Source organism: Phyllostomus discolor, chromosome 13 (genome assembly GCF_004126475.2).
Source record: "Phyllostomus discolor isolate MPI-MPIP mPhyDis1 chromosome 13, mPhyDis1.pri.v3, whole genome shotgun sequence".
Taxonomy (NCBI): domain Eukaryota; kingdom Metazoa; phylum Chordata; class Mammalia; order Chiroptera; family Phyllostomidae; genus Phyllostomus; species Phyllostomus discolor.
Window position 1 is genome coordinate 27,044,194 of NC_040915.2, and position 18,592 is coordinate 27,062,785.

At 45.4% G+C, this 18,592-nt stretch overlaps 1 protein-coding gene and 1 long non-coding RNA gene across 9 annotated transcripts in view; one reads left to right on the top strand and one right to left on the bottom strand.

Annotated features, from left to right (window-relative positions):
* EBF1 (EBF transcription factor 1) overlaps positions 1-18,592 on the bottom strand; it is a 378,944-nt gene that overhangs the window by 212,757 nt on the left and 147,595 nt on the right. The gene's annotated exons all lie outside the window — the stretch shown is intronic.
* LOC118497992 lies at positions 188-12,800 on the top strand. The gene is made up of 4 exons (XR_004900520.1): positions 188-1,264; positions 1,701-1,708; positions 12,162-12,167; positions 12,791-12,800. It is a non-coding gene; the product is annotated as an uncharacterized LOC118497992 (long non-coding RNA).

Here is an 18,592-nt window from a genome sequence, read left to right on the forward strand (position 1 = left end):
AAGCCACTGCTCCACAGAAAGTCCCACCCTGGTCCACAGTCAGTACACGTATGTAAAAAAATGCATGCTTTCTCCAAAGTTTAGTTAAGGGTGGGCTTGTCTATAAAAATTATGAGCTGATAGAGTTTGTGTGGCCTTTCAGCTCACAAATTCATTATCAATGGAGCCAGCTCGCCCAATATGCCATGGCTTAGCGTTCTTTGCAAATGGATGTTGAAAATCTCATTTGGTGAAAGAACAGATTTTTTCTTCATGGTACTGCAGCCTCTGAATCCAGACTCCATCTGTTCACCACTTGTTGGGCCTGCAAGGATGTGCAGACACCCTCCATGTTGACATGGGTGGCCACCTCCCAAAGAGCAAGAAATAAACCCGCTTTCATTAACTGCTGGCATTTATGAGGACCTTATAATAAAATTAGCTTTTTTTTTTAAAGTGGCAGTTTAGAATAATAGCAACCTTGTCGAGAAAAATGGCAGTCGCGTTACTTGGGTAACATGTGGTCTCAGGAGCCGGAGGCGGAGGAACACCTAGGAGGGGTCTCATCTCATAGATACGATCGACCGCGCCGGAGGGGCCAGTGAGGACAATCTGTGCCTGCCAGACTCTGACCTGTGACATGGGACCTCACCTTCCAATGTGCTGGCAGAGAATGGAGAAGCAAAGACACCAAATGGGGAAGCAGATCGTCCTTCAACCTTGAGGACAGAAAGCTGCACCTTGTCAATGTTTAGAGGAAATGTATCCCAACAGGGTGCTCGTCTTTCAGAACAGAACACCAGAGAACTAAAGGGGAAGAGTTAAAACAGAACTGCATCTTCTCTTAGCCAAAGGCTCATTAGTAGCATATGTGGGGACAAAGGATGGGGATGTTCTGGAAGCAAGGACAATAGGGCTTCATTCATTTATCAAACACCTACCAAATGCTAAGCACCAGGGGCATCCATTGTCTCACTGAATCCTCCCAAAGGTAGATGTCCTCATTCCAATTTACAGGTAGGAATGTGAAGTGTATCAAGATGAAGCAATCTCCCAACTGAAGACAGATTTTAGAACAGGACTAGTTTCTAAGCCACGTTTTTCTGCCATATACATTGCATATTGCACAGAGCCTTACAAAAGTACAGGGGAAAAGATCTAGAGGGGGAAAAAGGGTGTCTTTGAAAATGTTCTGTAAATTCCCCATAATGAAAACAATGAGAGCCGCAACTGCCTCGCTACATACACATGACTTCATTCCGTCTTCCCAACTGCCCTGTCAGATGTTCTCCTGCTCCGGAAGTCACAGATGAGGACACTGGAGCCAAAAGGAGCTGTCACGTGCTCAAGTTTACACAACCACGAACCAAACAGAGATCCACACCCACATCTGTCTGATTCCCCATCTCCTGGCCTTTTCCTGCACACTATTCCATCTCTTCCTAAGGGTAAAATCTTCCTTTCCCATGCCTCCCTACTGGAGAGGACGGTAAACCAGAACCTTAAACTTCAGCTATAAGAATGTCGAAAGGAACACGTTACGCCCTGCTTCCCAACGTTGCCGTGTTATAACACCTGGACACACAGAGGGAAACGACAGTCACAGCCACTGTGAAGACTGGTGATGTGAGGACCAGTTTTCCAAGGCCCCTCCAAGGCCCTGGAGTCTTGTGAGCCAGTTCCACCTAACGGGCTCGCTCGCCCCCTTCGTTTTAATGCAGGGTATTCTGTCGGCGTGACTCACTGACCTCCACCTGGAGGAAGAAATGACCGAACTGGAGAGAATACCATGAATACCGAGATCCTTGTGCTTTTATTTGCCTAAAAATCTGTGTGTTGCTCAAACAAATGAGGAAATTAGCCATCTGGGAACCTAGCTTGGGTACACATCTTCATCTGTCGCCACATTTGGGGGGAAAACTGCGGAATCATTGTGGTGTTTAGGCTTATAGAAAGGAAGGAAGAAAAGCCCGCTTGGAAGCACACGAACACTGAACACTTCTTTATGATTTTGACCTCACAATATGGTAACTAATGATGGTTCTGCAAATAGACTTGGGAAAATAAATGCATGATTGCAGAGGGGAGAACCTCGGCAAGGGTGATGAGCTTCATTTCGCCCATGTTCGCCCTTAATTCTTAACAGGACAGCCAGCATAAATACTCTGCAGCTTGCCTAAATAGAGAAAATCTATGCCTTATTCGGAATTCAAATCTTAGACCCAGTGCATGTAATACAGGGCCTTAATAGCTTTCCAAACTCTCATTTGGCCTCAGTTACACAACCAGCTGACACTGAAAATAATTAATGCCCTTTAGGACTCGCATCTGCTCCTATGGTTCCAAGTCAAGGTTTTTAATTGGGCTATTTTGGCATTTGGAGACAATGGCAAGGTGAAATAACCTTTCTTTAATATTTTTGAGGTCAGCAGATAGTCCTGCCAAAGGTCATCCTTCAGGTTCACAAATGAGTCATTTGTATCACCTAATGCAATCTGTGACTTGCAAATTGCGCTGGGATGTGTTAGCGTGCATTAATTAGTCCATGTGATGAATACTGAATTCATCATTACTAGCCGGAGCTCGTAGAGATGTGCCAATACTTGTTTTGGTGGTTTGTGGTTGCTTATTTTTATTTTACACTCCACTTCCAACCCCAGTCCGAGATCTTCAACACCCCGAGCTCAGTAATTGGCACACCAGAGTTCACCCTCTCCCTGTGCCATGCCCGGGCTCTGGGGAACGATGCCCTGGCACCAAAATATTGCAGAGCAGGGAGTAACCACAGTCTCCCTGTCTTTGGCTTGTTTAGTCTGTACAACTCAGCATCAAAAGATGATTCCTTTTCTCCCTTATGATCCATAGCATTCCTAACTGAGAAAGAGAGAGAGAGAGAGATACAGAGAGAGAGACAGAGACAGAGAGAGAGAGAATGCCGTGTTTCCAGTACCTTGCTCAGAGCAGGGCCCTCAGTTGCTCTGGGCCCTCTCAGCCGCTTGGCAGCTCCTGCCTATAATGAAGGCGTTATTAATTTCAGTTTCAGGGGATAGAAAATCAGGATGTGGACACTGTATGGCTACACCATCTGTGCAGCTGACATATTGATTCATACCTTCTTCCCATCTGTCCTTGACACTGAGCGCTTTCAGAGGTCACAATCTTCTCTTTCCTGGAATTTCCCCCAAAAGCAACCTTCCACCCACTACGCTCACAGTGCTCTTCTTTGGTTGCTATTGTGCACTTCTAAGGAAAACTGGTGGCAGAGTGTCTGCGTCTGTCATCTCCCAGGTAGGTCCCTTTGACCCAACATAAAAATAACCGACCACATCAAAAGGGTGCATGAAGACAGCGGCTCTTCCACTTTGCCTTGAGATAGTTGGTGTGGGTCAGCCATTTAAAATGGATTTTGCAGTTCCCCAGAATTTCATAAGTAGCAAGGAAAATTAATGTTATTGCTCTAAAGATCAGCACGTCTGTTTTATACAGAAAGGTACAGCCACCCATTAAAATACACACAGCAAATCTAAGGATTTGGAAAAGTAGATTTATGGGAAGTTACGAAGCTAAAAACCAACAGGTGGTCCGTCTTGCCGTACATGAAGGATATTGCGAGAAAAATTAAGTCTCAGTTAATAGGATATTTGCATGCGTTATGTTTAATACACATTTTTTTAAATGATGACTATGTGTTTCTTGTTATTGTCACTTCAGAAGTGAGGAAGCCTGAGCCAGGTAACAGTGGGATTTTATTTCAAGGACCATCATTTGTTGTTATTTCCATTTTTCTCCTAACTACTTTCTGTCCAGGTGACATTGGACAGACACATAACTGAATGCACAATGGACATTTTGAGGATTCAAGTGGCTACTTCTATCTGCAAAGTAAGAAGTAAGTGCTTAATTGCAGTCCAAGTGACCGGCTGAACCCACAATTAGCCAATTAGGTGGTCTATTAGGAGGAAGGACCTTCTGAATGCAGAAAGCCTCTCTGTGGAGCCCCGAGGTCTTTGCAACAGACTCCAGGAACCCCAGGGAGAGTGTTAGGAGCCTCTCCATCAAAGCAGAGCAAGGCGGCTCAGAATCAGAGAATTTTTTTTTATCACTTTTTCCTATAGCTCTAAAATTCTCCAAGTGCAGGTAATAAGTATTGCACAATCCTCCCAATGGGGAAATATTTTTTAAAAAATATTTTAACAGGTGCCTGTAATCCTTCACCTTCTAAACAAAGTAACTGTCCAGCTTTGCCTTACCCATAAAAATCTCCTCTCCCCGTTTTCCACAAAATTATAAATTAAAACTTCTCTGACATCCTCAGCCATATCTAACATGGAAAGTGGATCCATCTTTCAGTTATTCCTGAGAGAAAAAAAAAACTGCAGCTTTCAAAATATTTTAAGGAAATTTCCCTTGCTTTGGAGGGTGGATCTCCGGTGACGGAGCCAATTTGATTTCAAAACAGGAAATTTCGTTTTCATTATACCGTGTAGCTCTGCTGAGCTTCCGCAACACTGGGAGAGAAATAACAGTGTTCGGGTGGGCCAGGGGAAGGATTCGAAAACAGCCACGTTCCACCGAAGGGATATATACTACTAGCTCCTTTAAGCTGGCTCCAGAGGAAAAGCGGGAAATCTAAAGACACAGTGGACAAGTCACACCGCTTCTGGGTCTCACATTCTCCCCATGTGCAAAACCAGGACTGGCCTCATGCACTTTAAGGTCCTTTTCAGACGCAAATCTCCATGATTCTGATGTGAAACACATTTCATGAATCAGTGATAGGCCAGTCAAGCCCTTGACCCTGGAAAGTTAAGGAAAATTCAAAAGCAAAAGTCTCTGGGTTTAAAGTCCAACTGGGCATGGTTTATCACCCCTGCCTCTTTTTTTCTTTTTTTTTTTTTAGCCCCAGTGGCTTCAGCATCATTTTAATGATCATACTTGAAACTGCGTTCACACAGCTTTGTGCTGTTTTAATTGCTTGTTGTTTTAAGCACTGGAGATTTTCCCCACAGCCCAGATGTGTCATTCACAAAACACCGTCCCTTGTGAGAATTACAAGATAAAATCATATGTTCTTAGTTACCTAACTTTTTCCCCCCTCGCAACTTCCCCCTACTGGGTTCCCCCTGGGGCCCTGGGAACCCATTAATATGTGCTCTGCCCCATGGTGGGTGAATAAACAATTGGTGGAGAAGACAGATTATGCGGTGAACTGCAGCTTCAGTTTATCGGCAGTTTCCTGCCTCTTCGTGGGGAGGCTCCCAAAATGCCCCTTGCAGGGGCAGGGGCGCTGCAGAGACAAAGGTGGTTTTCAGTGTGGTTTACCTCCAGTCTGTAGATGTGAAAGACGTTCAGTGTGTTGCTAAAGCCACATCACAAGGCTCTGGCTGAACACAAATAAATCTTCTTCATATGTTCAGAGGGACATAAATAAAATCGATGATGATGATGATGATGATGATGGTGATGATGAAGCCTACCTATGCCTATTGGTTTGCATTTCAGCAATTATACCAAGCACTGTAGTTCATTTTTATTCAGGTCTACCCATAAGCACATGATAGAGCTTTCGTTATACAAATACATCCATAAGGTGTTGAAATTTAAGCTTAACTTTCACATACTGCTTCTGAAGGAAATGATGACATCACCACACAAATTAGGATTATTATACTATATCAAAATGTCCCAATCCTGTGTATTATGAGAAACAACTACCATAGTTAAATTAAATCATTGACCCGCAGCAATGAAAATGCCCAGGATTTATTGTACATTATTTGTGTATGATAGATTGTTTAATAAATTTGGCCATAGAGACTTGGGTAATTTATTAATTGCAACTCAATCAATACAACCACAAAGAGAGGATGTTATTATTTACAAAGTGGTGGGCCATTGGGAAAGCAAGCCTTCCTCATTGACGTGAGGAGGAACGAGAAGCAGAAGGAATCCGGCTCTCCAATGGCCTCCCTCCACCCACACCTCGGGGTAATTCCAGCAGGCGGCACTCCGAGGTGAGCGAGGTGAGCGTGTGCAGGGAGACATTCACAGCTATATTACCTGGGGCACGTTACTTAACTTCTTTGATCTCGCATCCTGCTCAACCGTAAACATGTACACAGGGCAGTGCTAGGGCTCCTCTGCGGAGAGACATTTTGCTGTGTCTGGCAAACAGGAAGCACTCATCGGGCAGTTACCATCACTGTCATCATCATCATCATCGTCATCGTTCTCTGTGCTCTTTTCCTAACTGGATTTCCGGTAGTGAATGCGAGCGATTTCCGGAACTTTGTTTTAGTTCGTAAATCAGAGGGCAGTGCCACCGGCCGTGTTCTTTCTGTTTCCTGGAGCTCCCGATGGTACCTCGAATGCAGTGACGTCCTCGTGCATGGGAGCTGGGCTTGGATGGGAGGATGAGTCTTTATGTACTCACCGGTACGCAGCTTACCGTTTCTGAGAGCCTCGCTATCCACTCTGATTACACAGGAATTGAAATGGTTTCAAAACAAGAAAGGAATGCCTCCGTACCTCAATACCAGTAGGCACAGCCTGCCTGTATTACGCTAAATGCCACTCTGGGTCCTTCCCAGAAAACACTAGCAGCCAAGTTCTCAGAGGCAGCCTGCACCCAGGAGATAAGATGAGGCAAAGAAAAGTGCACTGGATGAGACGGATGATGCTGCTGGCTTGCGTTTAGCTACCGGTAAGCGTGGCTCTCACTTACTGATCACTTACTACGTTCCAGGCACTGTTCTGAGCACTTTGCACAGATTCTCTCATTTAGCTCTTGTGACAAATTATACGAGAGCCTCGCCATTCTTATTTTGCCTTTACAGTTGTGGAAACTCAGGCTGGAGCATGTAAATAGCTTGCCTAAAATCAAACGCAGCCAGAAAATTGCAGATCTCAGTTTTGTACCCAGGCAGCCTGACCAAAACTTATTTCTCATAACACTATACTGTGACATTCTGGGAAGTTGTTCTAAGCATGTAAACATTCTCGGATCTGACCCATCTTCTAACAGAGGCCTCTGAGAGCAGGTTACAGAGACAACCCATATAAGGGTTAATTGAGATCTCGGGACATCAGACACACAGGGCCTCACATCCTGGGTCTGCTCCGTAAACTCCTGATCTCTCTGAGACTCATCTTTCTCATCTGTGAAATGGGGGTGACAACGGCACCTGCCTCACCGACCTGTGAAGGCTGCATGATAGATTTGCGTCCAGTGCTTAGCTCACTGCAGGGCACATACTAAGTGTTCAATAAATAACCACACTGACTCATTATTCTCTCCCTCATTTAGAGACACGTTACTTTAAAATAAAAATAGAGACCTTGTTAGTTATCATCCTCACCCTTGAAACCCACCCCCTCCCACATCTGGATGATAAACTGTAATCCGTATGAAAAAAGATAATTTTTCGGCACGACGTTCCCTATCTGCAATTACATCAAAATCACATTAATTGAGCTATAACACTGTCAGGCTCAGCAGCTGGAAAGCGCATCCATACATTCTAAGGAGAAGGCCATTAATTCAGCTCTCCACGGCACAGCAGTGAAATTGGGATGTCCGTTCTCCAGCGTGATTTACTGTCTTTCAAGCTGCTTAAGTGGGAACCTCTACAAAAAGATTTAAGTTAAGTGACTCTTGTGCTGCTCCGAAGCTCATTTATTATTGAATTAAGTTTTCATTTCGTTTAAAGGGAATAAAGAAATATCGCTTTATTTGAAACAAGGTAAAACATTTAAAAGAAATCGGCTATTATGATCCTGGAAGCTAGTTTATATATCTGCAAATGACCTCACTCTGCTTATGCTCTGCTGAAAAGCCAAATTTAAACTCATAAATATTACTAATATGCATATTATTTGAGACTTTTGCATGAGAGCTCATCCTGACTTCTCATACTTTATCATTCCTCTCTTTTAAAAAAAAATTTTTTTTTAAATCCAAGACAGTTAGGGAATGGGCTGGAGAAACTCAGGCAAAAATCAACATGCATTTTTGAAAAGTCTAGATTTCCCTTATGACATGGAGGGAGACACAGAGGGAGAGAAGACCAATGGTCAGAGAGAGACGTGTTACAGATTATCAGCGTGTGGCAGGAAACTCAACACATGGCGGGCACACAGGATGAGAAGATTCCTAGCACTGTGGTCCACAGATGAATGGCATGTGGCAGGCAAACGGAGAATAATTCTCTACTGGTGGAGGACGTATAACTACATGCCTAAGTGATCAGCCCTTGCATTGTTAGGTACGGGGCTACCAAGTCCCTTTGGCCTTCTTAATCCTGTCTGCCCACGGTCTAGACCAAAGAGATGGTATATTTCCTTGTAATGTTTCCTCTTCTCAATCTCATGCAAAACAACCGAAGAGTAATAGTCCCTACACCAAAAAGTCCCATAAGAACTAAGCACTTCTGAATCGACGATATTTTTTAAAAATCCACTAGGACCCCTATAATGGTGTCATTTACACTCCAGTCACATGTGTCTACAGCACAAGACCCTTCATAATTAGGTATAGACACTATACCAGCTCACTGCCTAATTAGCAAATTATGTTGAAAATAGCATCCTGCTAATTAACGGTTATTACAGCATTTCTGAAGCTGAGGCTTTAATTATCACCAACCTAATGCTTGTGTACAGAGAAAAAAAAGAGTCCCCCCCTTTTTATTAAATGATCAATAAGTGCAAGAGATTATTATAAGGCAAATCTGCTGACAGCTGATTAATTTGTTTGATGCAAAGTTGCTGCGTGTTTCATATTATTTTATCGGAGTTGCAGGAAAAAGGTACATAATTTGGTTTCATTAGCAACCTCTGCGATTTATCACTAGAAAATGCACCCCCCTTTTTGTTGTTGTTTGTTCAATTCCCTCTGTGTTTTTGCCTGTACCAGCATCAAAGTCAAGAGCAGGAAGTTTTAATTAAGTGACACTAATGAGGTCGTTGAAAATGATACTTCAGCAATTCAGCATGCTGTTAAATGTGTTTATTCTATAATGTCATCAAAGGTGATTGTTTTCCCTCCTAACAGATAAAATTCATTACCATAAGTATTGTACTTTTGAGTGTTAGAAATACGAAATGCAAGTTAGTCAGGTGTATCTGTTGCATTTTTTTTTTCCTATTGCTGCCAATTCAAATTACTGGACCGAAAACAAAACTTGAGCAAACAAGGCTCACTCTGTTTGGTGTTTTTAAGTCTCCCCTGTTTAGTAATTAGCAGACCCTGCCAGTGAGAAACTGCAACAATGAGCATGCAAATGACTCATCAAGGAAATCTGGAATCCAAGGGAGTGGGGAGGGGTGAAGGGACGCTCTGCTCCCCGGAGCCTGGCCCACCTGGCCCTGGACTCCGCCGCCCTGACCGCACAGCGCTGCCCACCTCATGGCTGCACGCCTGGGTAGCCAGCCCCACTGCCGACTGCAAAGCCTTCCCTGCTGTGTGATTTTGCATTTGATCGGAACTAAAACGGGGACATTTTGGATACTCTTCCACTTAAAATGGTTCTGGCCTCCAAAATACAATTATGGTTGCATGACCCACATTAGGAAATTCACGTGGTGTATTTCCAAGCTTTCGAAGAAACAAAAATGATTTTTCACACTTCTGAGAGGTCCAAAGGGGGGAGGCGATAAAATGGCTCCATTTTACAGATTGTGAAGACTGAGCCGGGTAATGCATCCTGCCAGAGGCGAGCAGGCAGGAATAGCCCCGGCTGCTCCTCTGAAGGCATTCCAGCTCAGTGATTCAAAATATTCACGCTTGGTTTTTTTAGGTTACTCAAATAATAACTCATTTTCATACCTTATACAAATTTAAAAGTCCTACAATGTTTCTGTTTCTCTTTGAATGTGACAGCCATTAATGACAAACCCTTCATCACGGTGACAGGCCCCCGACCCCAGCTGTTTAGAAACAGTGATGCGCTCCCACACAAAGCTTCCCGTTTCTAGAGTCTGTTTGCAGCGCCGGAGGAAACGCACTCTGCCCCACCGGGTCGCCTCACCCACAGCAGTAACTGTTCCTCCGGCAGGGCTGCCAATTCACAGCAAGCTAAACAGGCTCTGCACTTCTCTGACAGCTGTGCAGCCACGGATCGGGACAAACAGGGACTTCGGGGACTCTGTGCAAGATACTTGTCTTAACTATTGTGGCTGAAGGGGGGAAATTAAAGCTTGTTTTCCTTCCTCCCTCCCTACATCCCCAGTGTAGGCTGGTTGGATCCTGGGGCAGCAGGCCGGAGTAGATGAGCTCCTGCAATGGTTCAGGGTGCTCTCCAAGACTGTCTCCACCAAACTTACTGGCCAACTCCCTAAAACAGCTCAAGAAAACTACATACTCAGTTTTGTGAGGCAAATCCAACTTAACTTGCCGTTTTCAACCACTGAGCTGCAGGGGAAACTCAAAATGCTCTGGTTGTACACGGTGGTAAGGAGATCACCGGGTTTTTACTGGAGGGTTAAGCATAGGAAAAAAACATTAAAATGGCTCAGAAGTATTAACAAGGTGGTAAAAGCTCTAGATCCCTATCTAATGTGCATGGGTGAGCCGCGAGAACTTACATCGAGAGGCTTGGGGGCCGCTAACCACAGACAAGGCTGCCAGTGTTCTGGCAGCTTCATAGAAGCATAGAATTAAAACGTTTCTTAGTTCTTCCCAGGCAGACTAAGAAAAGGATGTTTCTGGGAGAACCAGGATGGATGTCTTTGCCAACTTGGTTTCCCATCTGGAATTTAAACTTCAGCTCTCTTTGTGGTTTTTCACCTTAACGTTAGCAGTCGCCCAAATGCTCCTGAATAAAACGGCACAGGTGTCGGTAAATGACGGCATCGGTGCTGGGGAGGGTCCGAGCAGGCGAGCCCTCCCACCCCCCCCGGGGCCCGGGAAGGGGGCGGCAGCAAACCTGGCACAGTCTCTCTGGGAAGCACTTTGGTCCTGCACCAAGAGTCTAAAAACATTCATGTCTTCCCACCCCATAATTGCGTTTCTAGGCATCTATCGTTAAGAAAATCAGAGGTGCTCATCAACACACTATTTGTAATAGTGAAAAATTAAAAATTTAAATGTCCATTATTGGCAGATTGATTAGATAAGGGATGATCCATCCACATGATGTAATATTACACAGTCATTAAAAACATGTAACAACCATGAAGAAAAGGGCTGATGATGTAACATTAGTCTATGTATATATACACGTGTGTGTGTGTGTGTGTGTGTGTGGGTGTGTGTGTGGTATGTCCCCACAGCTCTAGATTTCAATACATCTATTTATGTCAGCATTGAAGACCGGCAGAAAACAGATACCAAAATGCAAACAGTAATTATCTCTGGAAGGTAGAATGAGAGGTAATTTGAATGTTCATCTTTATACTTTGCAAAAACTATTTATATTAAAATATTGAAATTAGAAAGTAATTCAATAGCACTGGAGTATCTTTTTTGGAATGCGCCCAGAAGATCTTAGGAATTTTATATAATGGTATAGTTTATAATTAAATATGCTGTTATATAATTTACAACATAATTGGTCCAAACATTTTTTTAACATGAACCTCATAACTAGTCCTCCCCATGAAGCTCAGTGACTACTGAAACGCCAGGAACCACTACTAGGAGGCCTTTGAAAGATGCCTTCTCGTTTCACAGGTGGGTATCTCAGCTCCGGAAAGGCTCCTGCGGATCGCACGAGGCAAGAGCACAGCATCTGAAGTCCCAAACCATTTCATAGCACCACCAAGATCCTCATGGGCAGTGTTTTTTTTTGTTAAAGTATTTGCTTATTTTAGAGAGTGGTGGACACTTTTTTCTTTGATTCCTTGGAACTTCTGAAGCTCCTTTCCCATTGGGTTAAATGAGTTTGTATAGGGTTAGTCAGGACCTGTGTAGCTAACTCAGTTTTGGGGGAGTTCATTGTGGTGGTGGTTTTTTCTCAATCAGTGAAAAACTGTCAATCTACACATCCTGGGTATTATTTAAATTTTGAAAAGTAAAAATTCAAGGCACAGGAGGGAAAACATTTTGAATATCTCATTAAACTTTTTCATTCAGACAATTTTCTTTAAAAATGTTTGAAAATGTTTTCCATGAAAGAAAAGAGGGGTGAGTTGACCTCTGAGCAGCAGACTCCCCAGGACAGGCAGCTGCCACCTCTCGGAAGGATTCTGTAACTGCCACGGCAATGAGGACAAGGACAGAGGGGCACAGCAAGCCCCCTTGTCAGCTGGAAATGAGGGGATCAATAAATTGCCTAACATTTCCCAATCACATTCACAATACAACCAGATTTATATGGGCTTTGGGGATGCTCAGAAAAAAAAACACAGATTTCTCCTTACTAGAGCATGGTAAAATAAATTTAAACTACTCATCAAATAATTCATGGATTATTCGTGTATTTGTCTTGACCATTCAGAGGCTGAGGAAGAGGACAGAGAGCTGAGGACAGAGACCGAGGCTTGCCTGCATCTTTGTCTTCCTGCATGCCTGTCACTTTAGGCGAGTAAGTGACTTAACCTCTCTGAGCCAATGGTTCCCAACCTGTGCCTGGCTGTTCTCGAAGTGTGTTAAAAAGCTAAGTAATGTATCAGAGAGCAGCAGAAATAGTAGGTCCTCAATTTTGGGGGGTTTCCTTTTCATGTTTAAGTTAACACACAAAGACAAATCAATTACATTTGTTCATGCACCCAAAGGAAATACCCTGAATGAACAAACACATTTGGAGTATAAACCATTGAAGAAACCCAGCACCTCCTTTGTTTTCCACCCACATGGAAAGACAATCTGTAGTGACGTCACAAAGTTTTAATTACTCTTTCTGTGTTTGGCTCTTCTATTGAATCTCTCTCTCTCTTTCTCTCTCTCTCTCTCTCTCTCACACACACACACACACACACACACACACACACACGCACTGTCCTTGTTCAGTGTCTGCCATCCTGATGCAAACAGAATATGGAACCACAGGACGAGTTCATCATGCCCAGCACACACCGACCAATGCTAATGCATGTGTGTGTGGGTGTAGGAGTGTGCACATCATATGGTTAACAAGTGATGAGGATGACACAGATTCTTATGAATGGCTTCTGGATGCTGACTCACACATGTAGAACCATGTGTTATTTATGTGCACACTAGCTCTTTCCTTCTTCCATTTATTCAACCTCTATAAAGCCAATACAGCACGATGCACTGCACATATACACACACGAGCAACCCTACCACTGCCAGATTGACCGGCTTTTTTTTTTTTTTTGACTGGGACTCCAACCAGTGACCCTCTGGTTTGCAGACTGGTGCTCAATCTACTGAACCATACCAGCCAGGGCTGATTGGCTTCTTAATGTTACCTAGAAGACTAGATGACATGCTACTCTGTAAAGACACAATGGTAATTTGGAAGACAGAGGGAGATAGAAGCTTCCAGGGTGACAGACCAGAGGACTCTCCTTTCCTTCCTCTTTTCCCAGCTCTCAGGTTCAAAGGCCTTCCACAGTTCAAATAAACCCATTCAAATTTTGACTCTCAGGCAGGCCTTGCCATGGGCAGTGTCAAATACTTGGAAAGAGTGCAGACACTGGCATCGAACCTGAATTTGAATCTCTACTAGTTACTTAATCTCCTGAAGTCCCAGTGCACTTAGTAGGTTGTTGTAAAATCAAACGAGATAAAGCCTGTAGAGTGTTTAGCATAGTGCCTGGCACACAGAGTCAACTAAAGGTCATTGCTAGAGAAAACAGAAGCAACAATTAAAGCCTGGCCGTGAGCTAAATGCTTTATGTACATGACTGTACTCCTAACAAGTCTACAAAGTAGATACTATTATTATCCCCATTTGACAGAAGGGAAAACAGATCATAGAGGTTAATTTGCCCAAGACTCAATAAGAAACTGATGGAGCTGGGGTGAAACCCAGCAAGGCTGGCTCCAGGGCCTGAGCTGCTCAATGGCTACACAGTACTTTCTTAATCTAGCAGGGGAAAAGTCTATTTATTACAAAGAAAAGCTGATACTTGTGTTGACCTTGAGAAATGATGAATCCAGTCTTTGCCTGGCCTCAAGGAAGGTGCATGGGCAGGTACGCCCTTCATTTGGCTCCCTGACCATCACGCTACTCCTCCTCTACCCAAGAGAACATGAGAAGGAGGGGTATATCAGACGGAACGTAGAGGCCACAACTGGTTGGAGGCCATGCTCCAAGGTCCCAGTTAAGGTGAACACGGAGAGCACAGCCCACGTGCTCCGAGGAGCTGAGGGCACATTCCGGAGGCATGACACAAATGTGCTTGTTACAGCCCCGCCACCCACTTGCCCACAGAGCCTCCCGGGAGCCACGGGCAGAGGTGCTGCTGCCCCACTCCCAGGTTAGCATAAGCAGACCATCCACCAGGCATCCCCCCCCCCCCCCCCCCCCCCGCACATACACACACAGTTAAAAGTAAGTCTGGCCCCTTAAAAGGCTGTAATAGAAGGAGCAGCAGACACAAAATGGCAAGCTAATGCTATCCTCTTCTCTTAAGCGACTGTTACAAATGATCACACATACTATCACTGTAATTAGCCATTTATACAACAGAATTATTCTCACTCCCCAAGTATAAAATGTACCAGAGGTGGCGGCCATGTGTTCATTTTGAACAAACAGGCAATGGACACCTACTATGTGCTAAGTATGTCAAGACAATACCAACGTGATACCCCAAATCTGCCAGATCCCCAAAGGTTTTCCATCCAAAAAAGCAGGTGACACTGATGTCCATTTTCCTCTGCTCCTCAGCCCCCATAGGATGAGGTCAAGTAGATGAACTGATTGAACATACATGACACTACTGGAGCCTTAAAAAATAAATAAATGGAGAGAAACCTGGTTTCCACCCTCTGCCCGACACCACCGATGGCAGATGAAATCTGTGTGTGCTCCCAGGGTGTCTGGCAGCACGGCACGCCCTGCTGATCCCGTTCTTGCTCTCTGCCAACACCAGCAATACCAGGCAGGTGCTATGGGGCCTCATATGAAAATGGTCTCTGACTTGCAACCTCGTGAACCACCTTGCCTGCCTCAGTCTCCCATCTCAGTTTATCCTGGATGAACGATCAGTGAATACAGCACAGCTGATAGGAGAAAGGACCCTGGGGGTAAAGCCTCTCAATTCAGCCTCAGCCCCACCACTTGCCAGCTGTGTGACTCAGGTTAGTTGCTTCATATCCGTGAGAGTCTGTTTCCTTCCCTGGCGAGTGGAGGATAATCCTAGTAGCTGAAGTGCTATAAGAGTCCATGAGATACACACATAAAGTGCTCAGCACGCTGCATGGCACACTCAGCACTCCACACAGATACCACCGGGGACCTACTACACTGTAGGGCACGTGCTAGGCGTGCGGCAGATACACCGGTCTTCCCACAGTGTGAATTCACAATCCACACTGGGCACGCTCATCTACTCCCAGTCACTCCTGCTGCACAACCCTCCAAGCACATTTCCCCGGCCAGCATCTGGACAGGGAAACTCCTCACGGGCAAGAATTTTGTCTTGGGGTTTTAATTCTGTTGGTCTTCCCATCTCCCCTAACATGCACTTACCGTATCATGGACGGAGTAGGCCGCTGGGACAAGTGTCTGCCGAACGGGTAAGGGAGTAAAACGGAGGGCTGGAAGCACCACAAAGGCGGGCACTATGAGAGCGCTTACGGCAATTCATAGCAAGGAGCGATGACTTTTATCTGGTGGTGCCGGAGTGGGGTGTGGGGTGATCCGAGAAGGTGTCTTGAGGGTGAACCTGGAAGCTTGACCTTGGGAATAGGCTGGACTTGGTTGCAGCTGACCCCAGGAGGGTCACTCCGACCGCCCGCCCGAGTACCTGCCCTGCCCTGCATCATAGTACAATAGTACGATGTGTGCAGGTGCGGGAACACCAGAGCGCTGGGGCGGGGTGGTCCTTGGAGCCGAGCTCACTTTCCTCTGAAGTGCCCGGAGTCCTATCACAGGGGTTCGCATCTGCTCTTCTAAAAGATTTTTATTTTCCGCCCAACCTGGGGTAGCCTCATTGCGAACGTCTTCGTATGAAAGATTCATCAAGACGATAGTTAGGGAGCTGGGATTCATTCTGGGCCCTTCAGTGCCCGTGAAAAGAAATAGGCAAATTGGACAGAAATCAAAGAAGGGAAGCCCGGAGATTAAAGAGAGCAGCCGGCGGGAGCTACTTATAAGGGTTTCCCGCAGCACCAGCAGGGAATAAGCAAAGCTCAGGGACAACAACAGGACCGAGGATCAAAATACGCTCCCTGAGCAAGGGTGTAGGCCACACGATGAAGGGAAAGAATTGCTCGTGGGTCGTCACGCGAAGGGACAGAGCTGAGAGGGACGGGATGTAATTACAGAAAGGAAAACTGGGCTGGATATCAGGGCCACTGTCTAAGAGAAGGATCAATTTCAAGGGCGGAATGGCTTCCCCAGTGGTGGCGGTGGAAGCCCCATCACTTGAGGTGACTAAAGCCACTGGCAAAGAGCCGGGAAAGAGAGTGTGAGGAACAATCTCCCCGCGCAGGGGTGGGATGGGTGACCTCACGGGGTCGCGACGGGCTCCACACTTCAATGACAAGTCAAGATGTATTTTCATCAGGCACCCTACTGGCGAAAACCTAAAGCGTCGTCCCCCCGCCCCACATCCCCTTGGCCATTGTGCTTTCTCAATACACCACTCAAGAACCATTCCCATTCACTTCAGAGACCCTCCACAGCTCTTCTGCCAGCAAAGGCTGTGAGCATAATATATCGCTGTGGAAACTGGTGTGCTCACACTTTAAGGCGGATATTGTGAAGGGGAATTTTAACTCTGGGCTCCATAGTCTTGGCTCCTGGAAATGCAATATCTTTGTTTTGTTTTGTGTGAGACCCTTTGCAATTCAAAATAAAGTCATTATTGTTACAACGGGATCCTGAACGGCCAATATGAAATTATGTCATTTTAATATATTCTCCAAACGATATCTCTTTTGCTTCCAGAGGAGAGTCCGGTATTTCTAGCACGGGCTGTGTACCCACACCGACCTCTGCAGCCCTCCTCTGCCCTCCCCTCTAGCTCCAGCATTCTATGCCTTTCAGGGGTTCCCAAGCTCCACCTCCTGCAGGATCTGTCCCCCGCTGTGCCTCTACCTGAACACAGTCATGCTTTCCCCATCTGCATTACTGTGTTTGTCTGTTTAGGCTGCTGTAGCAAAATACCACCGTTTAGTGTGGATTCACAAAAGAAACTTCTTCTCTCACAGTTCTGGAAGCTGGAGAGTCCAAGACTCGGGAGCCAGCATGGTTGAGTTTTGGTTCGAATTCTCTCTGAGATCATGCAAACCTAATCACCTGTCAAAGACTCCATGTCCACACCAAGGGGTTAGGGTTTCAGTGTGTCAGTTTGGAGTGGACACGTAGACCATAATGTCCCACTGCCCCTCTTCCTTCAGGACCTAGCCTTATATGGGAGCTTCGGGAAGTCTTTCCTGAACTGGCACAAACACTGGGCTAGGGCCCCTCGCATTGCACCGAACACATCCCAGCCTCAGCTCTGTGGGATCGCTTAAAGCAGCACATTCTACCGAGGGCTTGACATGTGTGGGACAAGGGCTGTCTTCTGGAAAACACAAAGATGGACAAGAAACTAATCCTCAAGGACCCAGGACTAACGGGGAGAGAATACACGTATAAATAACGGGTACACCAAGGGACAAAGCTAAAAGTGCCGTGAGACACAGGGCTATGGAAATTCAGAGGCAGGACCCACACTTCCAGCTGGGCTGGGGGAAGAGAGTTGGGAAGACTTCCTAGGCAAGGCTGGTTAGAGAAGGTGAGAGGTGGAGACAACACCCGGAAACAGGGTGTGCCAAATGGAGAGACCCGAACAAGCAAAGGCCTGGAAGCTGAAAATCCCCAGCACCTTTGGCTCAATAACAGAATTAGACTGAAATTCAGTTGTAGGGAAGCTATCTTGATCACAAAGTATCTTGAGTATGAGGCTGAGGCTTTATTACATATACAAGGGCGTGACAATCAGATGTTGCTCTATGGTATGACTTGGTAGGGAGTGGGTATTTGCACTATAATCTGTAAGAAAACCTATCGTTTTCTACTTTTCAAGCAGCCAACCAGTGAGCAATCTATATTCTGAGATCAAACACGTGTGCTCTCCAGGGTAGGGGGAGGAGGCTATAAAGTGGCTCTTTGCCTCAGAAATTGTCTAAAAGCTGCCATTATGGAAATTTGTCTTTCTTAGATCTATGGAGCTCAGGGTAAATAACCACCAACCTAACAAAATCCCTGAACATTTTAACTCAGAACTCTGAAAGAATGTCAGAGCATACACTGGTATGCCCTATTACCACTCTCTTCACTAAGGACTTCACCCAGGAGTTTCCTGAGTCCCCTCCCACCTTTAGCCCTCATGCTGCATTTACCTGGCAGTCAGCTGCAGCACCTGACCTTGCCCCCGCTTCTATTTAGCAGAATTGTCAGTTGCAGCCTCTGCTGGGGAGAGAGCCACAAAGCAACCAAACAGTGTTGTAGCAATGACACCTGCAAATTGCTTCATCCAGCAAAGGGGA